The sequence below is a fragment of the Jaculus jaculus genome, chromosome 7, assembly GCF_020740685.1.
Source record: "Jaculus jaculus isolate mJacJac1 chromosome 7, mJacJac1.mat.Y.cur, whole genome shotgun sequence".
In the NCBI taxonomy this organism is placed as follows: Eukaryota; Metazoa; Chordata; class Mammalia; order Rodentia; family Dipodidae; genus Jaculus; species Jaculus jaculus.
This window is the reverse complement of record NC_059108.1, coordinates 116,609,095-116,621,719: the sequence shown is the minus strand read 5'-3', so window position 1 is coordinate 116,621,719 and position 12,625 is coordinate 116,609,095. Positions and strand designations below refer to the sequence as shown.

General features: G+C 41.2%; 1 protein-coding gene and 1 pseudogene across 1 annotated transcript in view; one reads left to right on the top strand and one right to left on the bottom strand.

The window, feature by feature from the left end:
- The window catches only part of Syt16 (synaptotagmin 16), a 327,748-nt gene that overhangs the window by 264,562 nt on the left and 50,561 nt on the right, over nt 1-12,625 (bottom strand). The window lies entirely within an intron of this gene.
- Nucleotides 4,582-5,549, top strand: LOC101614144 (annotated as a pseudogene).

Below are 12,625 nucleotides of genomic sequence, written 5' to 3'. Positions count from 1 at the left end.
ATTGGAAAATGGTGATTAAGAAAGTTTTGTTTTTTGTTTTTGGTTTTTTTTTTTGTCTTCAGAGGCAGAAGGAAGGGTCATGGCAGACACAGAGAAGAGGTGGGGACTATACGGGGATCCTTGGGGTCTTGCAAAGGCATTGCCTGCCCACTTTGCTCACTCTGAACTGTCCCCTGGCCAGGTGAGGAAAGGCGTCTACTGTCGTAGACTAATGTTACGCAAAGAGAAGCTTGGTGTCCTGGTGGGTGCTCCAGCAAATGCAAAGCTCCCTGGGGAATGGTGCTGAGCCAAAAGTACAAAGAAAGGGAAGCCAGCGGCAGCCAGGGCCCAAGGAGAAGAAGGAAGAAAGGAAGGAGGGAAGGAAGGTTGCTCAGGGGAAAGCAAAGTCAGAAAGAGGCTGAAGATCAACCAGAAATGTTCATCCACCCATTCTCTGAACCCCATTTTACTCCCAATTGGCATTTTTCTCCTCAAAAAAAAAAAAGGCAGGAAGGCTCAGGAGAGATACAGTGAATAGCTAAATCTTCTGAGGTCCAGCTACTTTCGGGCCATGCAGGACAAGGAGGCCCCCCGCGGTTTCTCCTCAGGAGAGGGAGGGGATCGTCCAGGAACCTCTGTGGACAAGGCATTACAGCTGCAGCCTTTCAACCAAGGGCATGGCGGGTTGACAATGGCAAACATTAAGACCATCACACACACTGACATCTCACTGACTTATAGCTCACATGTCCTCTTTTCCCCAGTAGGATCTATCTGTGGTCAACATTTTAGTCCTTCCATTCTTAGTGAAAACACAAACCTTAATAAATGATTACCTGGCATGAGAAAACCAGATGAGGCTAATTAACTTGCTAATGGACACATCTTATCTACGGTCAAGTTGTATTGTGATTCTTCCCTATGTGCTACTCAAAATCAGATTCTGTAAACTTCATCATTTAGACAGAAGACAAATAAGGCAGTTTTATTAATGCAGAAGCAATATGCACAAAACTAAACTCAGTTTTTAGAGTCTAAAGTACATGTCCAGACAGAAAGCTAATGTCTCACCAGGAAAGAAGAAAATGGCTAACTACGAGCTACAATTAAACCTGTCTGTGCCTTCCCAAACTCAGAGCAAAGACATTTTTAAGATTCACAAATGGGGCATACCCTTGGTCACAGCAGCCCAGCTCCTGACTGACCAGCCCTCTTTCCAGGTATCATGGAGATAGTCAGAATTATCCCCTACAGAATAAACAGAAAGGACCAGAACAGACACAGTGAAGAGTTGAATTTCCCGAGCTCCAGTGCATTTCAGATGAACTGGGACAAGGCGATTTCTAGCAAGGTTTCAAATTCAGACTGATAGTCAAATTGTCTAAATCAAAATTTTTTGTTTGTTTGTTTGTTTGAGGTAGGGCCTCACCCAAGCTGACCTGGAATTCACCCTGTAGTCTCAGGGTAGCCTTGAACTCATGGCGATCCTCCTACCTCTGCCTCCCGAGTGCTGGGATTAAAGGCATGCGCCACCACGCCCGGCAAGAATTTTTATTTTTTGACAACAATTTTTGTTGTAATTTTTATTAAATATTCTTAGTTAGGGTAAAAAATATTGAGTTTCATTATGACATTTTCATATATCTATACCACTATATTTTGGTCAATATTCATCAACCCTCTGCCCCCTCCTCCCTTCTGCTGGTCTTCTTCCTCCCTTCAATAGCCCGCCTTCTGTTTCTTTGTCATAAATATATAGTAAACTTAAATTCTAATGAGTCTAGAGAGAAAACATGCCATCATTATATTTCTTTTCTCCCCCTAACCCTCATTTGCTCTCCAGTCCCCAAGCCCTTTATACCCTTCCCCACCTCTGTGGTTCTATATCAGTTTTTATCTATATTTTACATATGGTAGATAATATGGGACACTTATTTTTGAGTTTAGCTTATTTCACTTAACATGATGATTTCCAGTTCCATTCCATCTACAAGATAGCTACTGATACAAAGACATTATGGGCGGGCGGTGGCGGGGAGGGACAGGGCTGGAGAGATGGCTGTATAAAGTGCTTGCTGTACAGGCACAAGAACTTGAGTCCCGGTCCCCAGCATTCACAGAAATGGCGGGCGTGGTGATGTAAGCATGTATAATCCCAGCACTTGGGAAGCAGTGACAGGGTCCCCAGCAAAAGCGGGCTGGCCAGTCTAGCCAAATGGGTGAGCTCCAGGTTCAGTGAGACCCTGTCTTAAAGGATAAGGTAGAGAATGAGAGGAAGAGCCCCCAATGTCAGCCCCCAGGCTCCACATGTATGCACACACATGCACCGGGGTACACACATGTATCCACATGCACACACACATATGCATGCATATACCAAATGTACACAAAAAATGGAATTATAGTAATTATTCATTAAATCTAAAAGCAAGTAGGAAATAAAACAAAAGATAAACAGGAAAAAGATAGCAAGATGGTAGCCTTAAATGGAAATAGCCTAAACTCACCAACAAAAGAGAGACCAGATAAATTTTTAAATTTAAGACTATAGATTGTACAAATTAACTCTGTATAATATCTATAAGAAACCCACTTTAACTAAGAAAACAGACCAGGTATAGAGAAACAACCCTGTACTTCCAACACTTAGGAGGCAGATGGAGGGGGTTTGAAAGAACAAGGTCAGTCTGAGCAACATAGTGAGACAATGTAAAAAAGAGAGAGAGAGAGAATGTCTGGTGTGGTGGCACATGCCTTTAGTCCCAGCACTGAAGGAGACAGTGAGAGATAGGGAAATCCCTGTGAGTTCAAGGCCACTCTGGGACTACATAGTGAATTCCAAGTCAGCCTGAGCTAGAGCTAGACCCTACCTCAAAAAGAGGGGAGGGGGCTGGAGAGATAGCTTAGTAGTTAAGACATGTGCTTGTGAAGCCTAAGGACCCAGGTTTGATTACCCAGTACCCACATAAGCCAGATGCACAAGGTAGTGCATGTATCTGGAATTCGTTTGCAGTGGCTAGACAACCTGGCATGACCATTCATATTCTCTCTCTCTCCACCTCTTTCTCTTTCAAATAAATAAATAAATAAATTTTTAAAAAAGAAAAAGAAAGAAGGATATAAAACATGTGGGATGACATGATGGTGCAAACCTTTAATCCCCCAGCACTTGAGAGGCTGAGGTAGAAGGATTGCCTTGAGTTTAAGGCCATCATGGGCTAGAGTGAATCCCTGCCTCAAAAGACAGAGAGAAAGAGAGAGAGAGAGCGCTTAAGGCACTTGCCTACAAAACCAAAGGACCCAGGTTCAATTCTCTAGGACCCACGTAAACCAGATGCACAAGGTGGTGCATGAGTCTGGAGTTTGTTTGCAGTGACTGAAGGCCCTGGTGTGCCCATTTTCTTTCTCTCTCTCTCTCTCCTTCTTTCTCTCTTTCAAATAAATAAAATAAAATATAAAAAACAAAGAAAACATATGAACTACATTAATCAAAAGGAAATTCAGTGGCTATGCTAAAATCAAATTGAATTTCAAAACAAGGAATATTACTAAGAAAAACCTATTATTTTGTAATGATAAAGGGATCAATTTGTCAAAAGCATATAGCAATCCTGAATGTTTGGTCAGATACTAAAAAGCTTTCAAGTGAAGAAGCAAAAACTCATAAAAACTAAAAGGATAACCAAATTTATAACTATAGTTGAATATTTCATTACTCCATTTATATAAAATTGGTAGAGAAAAGTGGGCAGAAACTCAATTAGGAAACAAAACACTAGAAAATACTACCAATGAAATTAATCAAATTGGCATTTATAGAACACTCTACCCAACAAAAACAAATACCCACTTTTATCAAGTACACATGGGACTATCAAGTTCACATGGAACATTAAACATTTAGCATTAAAACAAGTCCCAATAAATTTATAAGAATTTGCCTCATACAAAGTGTTTTTTATATAACCAGAGTGAAATAAGAAATCAATATCAAAAAGCTTCCCAGCCAGACATGTTGGCAACACACCCAGAATCTCAGCACCCAGGAGGTGAGGCAGGGGAATTGATAGGTTGAGGCCAACCTGAGCTATATGCTGAGACTTTATACAATAAAACTTTTGGAAACAGCCAGACATGGTGTCACAGGCCTTTAATCCCAGCACTTGGGAGGTTGACAGAGGACAATTGCTGTAGGTTTAAGGCCAGCTGGAGACTACTACAAGTAAATTCCAGGTCAGCCTGAGTTAGACCCTACCTCAGAAAACCAAAAAGAAAAAAAAAATGGAAACTAAAACACATCTATGCTGAATATTCCTAAGTGAAAGAAGTTATAAAAAGAATTAGAATATTTTGCCAGGCTTGGTGGCACACATCTTTAATCCCAGCACTCAAGAACCGGAGGTAGGGGGATCACCATGAGGTCGAGGCCACCCTGAGACTACATAGTGAATTTGAAGTCAGCCTAGGCTACAGCAAGAGCCTACAATGAAAAACCAAACAAAACAAAAAAGAATATTTTAATTCAGTAAGAAGAAAAAAGATTAAAATTTGTGAAACATAGATATAGCCATTATATCTTATAAGAATAGAGATTTTTTTGCCGTGGAGCCCCAGGCGCCTACACTGGGATCTGAACCAATGATGCTGGGTTCACCTACGTCTCCAAAGCCAGAAGTTAATGCCCAGTTCTTGCCTGGATTTTTAATGGGGGATATGCCCGGCTCCAGTGACTCCACAGCCTCGATCACTTAGTGGTCCTTCAGTAGGAGTAATGGAAATGAGGTCACCTTTACTTGCAGGGGGGTCACCACCACAACCAGTTGTACCTGCTCATAAAGATAAAAGTGGAGCTCCACCTGTTAGAAGTATATATGATGACATTTCCAGCCCAGGTCTTGGCTCAACACCTTTAACTTCAAGAAGACAGACAAACGTCTCAGTAATGCAGAGTCCTCTTGTTGGAGTAGCAACAACTGTAACAGGGCAAAGTATGTTTAGTCCAGCAAACATTGGTCAACCACAAAAGACAACGCTATCTCCCGCCCAGTTGGATCCTTTTTATACTCAGGGCAATTCTCTGACTTCAGAAGACCACCTTGATGACACCTGGGTGACTGTGTTTGGGTTTCCACAAGCATCTGCTTCTTATATATTGTTGCAATTTGCACAATATGTAAATATCTTAAAGCATGTGATGTCTAATACAGGAAATTGGATGCATGCATATTCGTTATCAATCTAAACTGCAAGCTCGGAAAGCCTTAAGCAAAGATGGGAGAATATTTGGAGAATCTATCATGATTGGTGTGAAGCCATGTATAGATAAAAGTGTCACGGACAATGGTGATAGATGTGCTTTGCCATCTCCATCTCTAGCCTTTACGCCACCAATCAAAACCTTAGGTACACCAACACCACTTGGAAGTATGCCTAGGATTTCTACCATGAGGCCTCTTGCTACAGCATACAAAGCTTCCACCAGTGACTATCAGGTTATTTCTGACAGACAAACCCCAAAGAAAGATGATAGCCTTGTATCCAGAGCCATGGAGTACAAGTTTGGCCGGTAGTGTAACAAGTGAAGAACTCTGCTACCGAGGAGGAGCGCCTGCGCTGACGGGGAGTGAGCACGTCCTGCCAGGTCGCTCCGGTTAGTTATACAACCATTCTTGGTAGCGTTGATAGGCACATACTTTGAGACACCTTTGTGTAAGGATACAACTTATTTGTAGGTTGCGCTTTAAAAGAAGCTTGAGATCCACTTTGAAGAAACTGAAGATTCCTCCAGAGAGCTTGTATGCTCTCTGACAGTGTGTGCCTAGCACTGTGTGCTCAGTACCGACTGCGGGGATGCAATCATCGAGGGTGCGTGTGCCTCAGTGGCTGCAGGACGAGGTGGTCTCGAGAACTCATGAAGGAGGGAGGCTACCACTACCAACACACACACTGATTACAATTAGTACTTTGAATTAGTAATTTGAATTATGGCCTTTTAATTTAGATACTATTTAATAAGTCTTAATTATCTTTGTATGTCCTGCGATGGATTGTCACCTTTCATTATTCTAAAACCCAAGCATTCTTTTAAACTGCTAAAAGTTCTTAATAATAAACTTTGTCACTTTATATGTATCAAATTCATGTTTTGAAGGCTGACTTATTTTTAAAGGTTTTAGTTGCTCATTGACATAATAGAAAATGTCATTAATTTTTATATATCTTCAATGTAGCTTTAGTTACTATTATGCTTTGCCACAATTGATTCCTTTTTTTATTTAAAGCGCTTCTCAATTGTGGAATAATTTTAATCCCTATACTTGGACATATCACAAAAGAACATTTCCATATATAATCACAGTTTAATTATTCCACTTAGCAGAGTTAATAATAGCTTGTTAGTGTCTAATTCAATTATCTGATTCATTTAAAAATTTCATAGTTAACTCTAAAATGAAATCTTTATTGTTGGTTTATTCAAATGACTTATAAGGTGTGTACAATATTGTTAATCTGTCTCTTTTACATGTTTTAAGCTCCTAACTTGTTCTCTCTCTGCTCTCTGCCCTCCAACACATTTTCACTTAAGGAAGCAGCCATGTGAGTTGCTACAATGTCCCAAGTTGACATTTTTGTTCAGCTTATTCAGTTTTTCTATAGCCTATAGACCTAGAGAGGATTCTGATTCCATTTTTTGGCAGTAGCATAGCACACTTCATATTAAGTCAAGAGGCTTATGATTCTAGTTGTCTGACTCTGAATGATACATAGCCTGATCACTAAGACATAAACAGAACCTGACACCTTTGCAAAGTTCCCTGTAACCTGTATGAAATGTCCTAAAAGCATGTATTACTGATGCTAGCTTGTGTCAGTTTTTGTATTCAGGACAGTAAAACTGATTTTACTCAACTCAAAAAGAAAAGAAGAAGAAGAAGAATATAAAAACTTGGGATGGAAAGATGGCTTAGAGGTTAAGGTGCTTGCCTATGAAGCCTAAGAACTCATATTCAAATCTCCAGGTTGCACATAGCTAGACACAGTGACACAAGTGCACAATTTCACACATGCATACAAGGGGGTGCACGTGTCTGGAGTTCGTTTGCAGCAGGCTGAAGGACCTAGTACACCCATTTTATTTCTCTTTCTCAAAAAAAAAATAATTTTTAAAAGAATAGAAAAACTTAAAATCAATATCCCCGTCTTAATAAAATGATTAAGAGCAGTATATAATAACAAAAGTAAGCAATGAAAAGAAATAAAGATAAAAAAAGAAACCAATGAAAAATTTTTATAAAGACAAAAGAATAGAGAAGGGCTAGGGATATGGCTCAGCAGTTAAAGGCACTTGCTTGCAAAGCCCGACAGCCCCAATTCAGTTCCCCGCCACCCATGTAAGAGCTAGGTACACAGAGTGGCACATGTGTCTGGAGCTCCTTTGCAGTGGTAGGCGGCCCTGCCCCATTCTCCCCACCCCGTGCCTGTTGCTCTTCCTCCCCCCTCCCCTCCCCCTTCCCCTCTCTCTCATTCTCTTTTTATCACTGTGAAAGAAAGAAACAAACAAGCACAAGTCATGAAACCAGAATTTACTTCTTTGGAACAAATAATAAAATCAATGAGCCTTTAGCCATGATGATTAAGATGACAAGAAGGCAATAACTTTCAGAAATAGTGAAGGAAGGAACATGTCTGGGAATCACATAAACATGGAAAGGGTCGTGGGAGTATTTGGAACTATATTAGGCTAATAAGCTTACAAAAACTTTAATGAAATAGACAAATCCTTTAAATAGCATATTCTGTCGAAGTTCACTCAAGGAGTAACAAAGAGCACAATTAACCTCATATCTATTAAAGAAACTAAATGTGTAGCTTAAAAAAAAAACTCAACAGATTATTGGGGGTGAAAAGGCCTAAGTGAGGTCAGGGGAACAGACTGAGTAAAAAATAGTGGAGGGAGGGCTAATCAAAATCTAAGAAGATATAAATAAGTCATATGGAAACCTACTCTTTTGGACAATGGAACACTCAGAACCCATCGATTGTTACTAGAAATTTTTCAGTGCCAAAGATGGGATGCCTTCCAGTGAGCTGTTGACCAGGGAGGTCACTGATACTCCCAAAATGTCACAGGCCATTGCTGAGGCTCTTGGTTTCCCACCAGGAATAGATGCTAAGACCCAACTGCTGAAGACTCCACATACTTAGGCTACAAGACCACTGAGAAATCCTGTTGGAGCTGAGCTGAAAACCTCCTCCATTTAAACCAGCTGACAGAAAGCTGGACAAAGCTATGCTACATGCAGTTCAATGGGAGAGAGGGAGATCACCAGTGAAGATACTCAACAGTGGACACCACAAGCCTTAAATTTGGCCAGCCAGGCCAAATGAGCCAACAGGTGCAATAATGGCATGTCTGTTATGGGGGAAACCAACCACTAGGGGTAGTCACGAGCCCTAGGGGTGTAATGTCTGCTGATGTCTGGCTAAATGTATGTACTATGCTCACCAAACTGCCCAGTAAACACTTTTCTTAATATTCATCCCATATATTAATGCTACTCTCACTTTTGGTTAGAGAAGCTTCTCTTTTCAGATGGCACTTGGGATGACTCAGAAGGCACCATTGTGCTGAGAAGAAGTGACAGAGGAGTGTTCAGCACTGAAATATCTCTATCACATCTTCCAGGGCTCAGGGTCTATTGCAGAAGAGGTGGCAGAAAGAATGTAAGAGCCAAAGGAAGGGTAGGACTCCTTACAACGTGCTCCTCCAGACACAAAATGCCCTGGATATCCATGACCTCACAATGCCTGACACTGCCTACACAAGACCATCATAATAGGAGGAAAAGATCATGACATCAAAATAAAAGAGAGACTGATTGGAAGGGGGAGGGGATATGATGGAGAGTGCAATTTCAAAGGGGAAAGAGGAGGGAGGGAGGGAATTACCATGGGTTATTGTCTACAATTATGGAAGTTGTCAATAAAAAAGAAATTAGGGCTAGAGAGATGGCTTGGCAGGTAAGTGCTTGCCTGTTAATTCTAAGGACCCCAGTTGGAGGCTCAATTCCCCAGGACCCACAAAAGCCAGATGCACAAGGGGGCACATGCATCTGGAGTTCCTTTACAGTGGGTAGAGGCCCTGGCACACCCATTCTCTCTATCTCTATCTGTCTCTTTCTCTGTCTGTTGCTCTCAAATAAAAAAAAAATTTTTAATTTAAAATAAATATTTTTTTTTAATCCAGATGTCTTTATTGGGATATTCTACCAAATATTTCAAGCAGGCACTTCAAGATAATGGATGAGAAGGAAATATTTCGGAACTCATTCAGTGCAGATTCACTTGTTTATCAAAACCAGGCAAAAATATTAACAAAAACTTAGACATCCAGGCAAATGTAGGAGGATTCCATGAGCTCAAGGCCACCCTGAGACTACATAGTATGTTCCAAGTCAGCCTGGGCTATAGTGAAACACTACCTCAACCCCCCACCCCACACACACACACAAAAACAACCTTAAACTAATATTTTTCACAAACAAAAACATATAAAAAATTCTTAAATGTTTATCCAAGGAAATCCAACATACTAAAAAGCTGGAGAGATGGGTCAGTAGTTAAGAGCATTTCCTATACAAGCATGAGGGTCTAAGGAGGCCTATGATATCACTGGAGTTTGATCCCCATGGCCCACATTAATAACTGGGACCAGAGACTCAGAATCACTGGAGCTTGGGGAAGTGTGTGAGGAGGGCCAGCAAGCTCCCAGATCACTAATTAGAATGGACCAAAGACACTTGCCTGCAAAGCCTATGGACTAGGGTTTGATTCCCCAGTGCCCACATAAGGCCAGATACACAAAAGTGGTACATGCATCTGGAGCTCATTTGCAGTGGCTAGAGGCTCTGGTGTGCCCATTTTCATTATCTCTGTCTCTTATAATAAATAAATCAAATCTCTTATAAGAATACAGTAGGGAGCCAGGTGTGGTGGCGCACGCCTTTAATCCCAGCACTCAGGAGGCAGAGGTAGGAGGATTGCCGTGAGTTTGAGGCCACCCTGAGACTCCATAGTGAATTACAGGTCAGCCTGGGCTAGAGTGAGACCCTACCTCAAAAAAAAAAAAAATAAATAAATAAATAAAAAAAAAACCAAAAAAAAAACATAAGGCCAAATGTGGTTTCTTTCAGGAATGCAACACTGATCCTACATTCAAAATTAAACCTCATAATTCAAAATGTTAACAAACAAAATAAGAAATATTATATGAATGTCTCAATAGACAGAAAAATCATTTGGCAAAATTTAACCACCATTCTTGTTAAAAACTTCCAGCCAACTAAGCATAGAAGGAAACTTCCTCAACCTGATAAAGACCATCAATCAAACATCAGACTTGGGCTGAGAGATGATGGCTCAGCAGTTAAAGGCACCTGCTCACAAAGACTGATGTCCTAGGTTCAATTCCCCAGTACTCATGTAAAGCTAGACACACAAAGTGGCATATGTACCTGAAGTTCATTTGTAGCCACAAGTTGCCTTGCCATGCCCATTCATATATTTCTATCTGTCTGTCTGTCTGTCTCCCTCACGTGCACATGCTAGCTCACTATCTATTTCTATCTCTCCCTCTTCCTGTCTGCTTACAAATAAATAACACTTTTTAAACTCAGACTTAATGGTAACAAGCCAAACACCTCTCCTCTAAGATCTGGAGCCCAGCTACCCTATTCAGCAACACAGTCATGTGGTCATTCTGTAAATATGTCATGTTTGTATGCTGTGTAAATACTATTTTAACTTTAAACAAAATGTCGTGTCTTTAGCTAACTGGTAGCACATATAAAAACAACTTCTAGGTATATTTGGCTTCACATCTTACAAAACTGTTTAACTTATTAGTTCTGGTGACTTTTATGCAACTTCCAATACACAATTCAAAATGTGTGTGTAGGAGCTGGAGAGATGGCTTAACAGTTAAGCACTTGCCTTTGAAGCCTAAGGACCCCAGTTCGAGATTCAATCCCCCAGGACCCACGTAAGCCAGACACACAAGGTGGCACATGCGTCAGGAGTTCGTTTACGGTGGCTGGAGGCTCTAGTGTGCCCATTCTCCCTCCCTCCTTCTCTCTCTCTCTATCTATCTCTATATATCTCTCAAATAAAAACAAATAAACAAAAAATCTTTTTTAAAAAATAGGGCTGGAGAGATGGCTTAGTGGTTAAGATGTTTGCTTGCCAAAGCCAAAGGATCCCAGTTCGATTCTCCAGGACCCATGTTAGCCAGATGCGCAAGGCGGCGCAAGCACCTGGAGTTCCTTTGCAGTGGCTGGAGGCACTGGTGTGCCCATTCTCTCTCTTTCTCTCAGCCTCTTTCTAGCAAATAAATGAATTAAATAAATACATTTTTAAAAATTAAAAAATATATGTGTGTTTTTTAAGGGGAAACTCACTGGAGATGAACCAGTAAAATCCTCACAAGCCACATGAGTAACTGGATCGTCCCAAAGGTGAGTACGGAGGGACTCTGGCTGCCTTTCCAATGCACATGCCCCTCATGATCCACCAGGCCACACGGTACAATACGGCAAGAAAATTGATTCATAGAAATTGACGAGGCCGTTCAAAAATTTACATGGAAAAGTACTCTAGATTCCTCAAAACAGAGCTGAAAGGAAAAGCATGACCTAACACTCGGATGTCAACACTCAGCACATACAAGCCTGTAGTAATCAAGGCAGTGTGGCACTGAGATGCAGACAGACATGCAGATCAGTGCAACAGAAGAGAGGATGTGAGTTCATCCCACACAGGCCTGCTCAATCAACACCCAGCAAAAGTGCCCGGGCAGCTCAGTGCAGAAAGGAGACTCTTTCTTACCAAGTAACAGATGTCCATATGCAAAAAGAAGGAATCAAAGGCACACGCCTTTAATCCCAGCACTCCGGAGGCAGAGGTAGGAGGATCACTGTGAGTTCCAGAACACCAAGAGACTACATAGTGAATTCCAGGTCAGCCTGGATTAGAGTGAAACCCTATCTCATTAAACCAAAATTAAAAAAAAAAAAAAGGCAGGGGGAGGGGAGGCAGGAAGAAAAAGGGAGAGGAGAGAAAGAAAAAAGAATCTTTACTCTTAATAAAAAAAAAAAGACATAAAGACATCAGAGACATAAATGTAAATTCTAAAGCCATAAAACTTCCATCAAGAAATTGGATGCCAGGAATGGAGGGATGGCTTAGCAGTTAAGGTGCTTGCTTGCAAAGCCAAAGAACCCAGGTGCAATCCTCAGGACCCACATAAGCCAGATGCAAAAGGTTGTACATGCATCTGGAGTTCGTTTGCAGCAGCTGGAGGCCCTGGCGTGCCCACTGTCTGTCTCTGTGTGTGTGCATGTGTGTGTGTGTGTGTGTGTGTGTCTCCCTCTTTCTATCAAATGCATAAATAAAAAAAAATTTAAACTTGGTCGGAGAGATGGCTTAGCACTTAAAGTGCTTGCCTGCAAAGCCTAAGAACTCATGTTCAAATCTCCACATATCCAGATGCACAATGATGCAAGCATGCAGTGTCGCACATGTACCACAAGGGACTGCACACATCTGGAGCTCATTTGCAGTGTCTGAAGGGCCTGGCACACCCATTCTA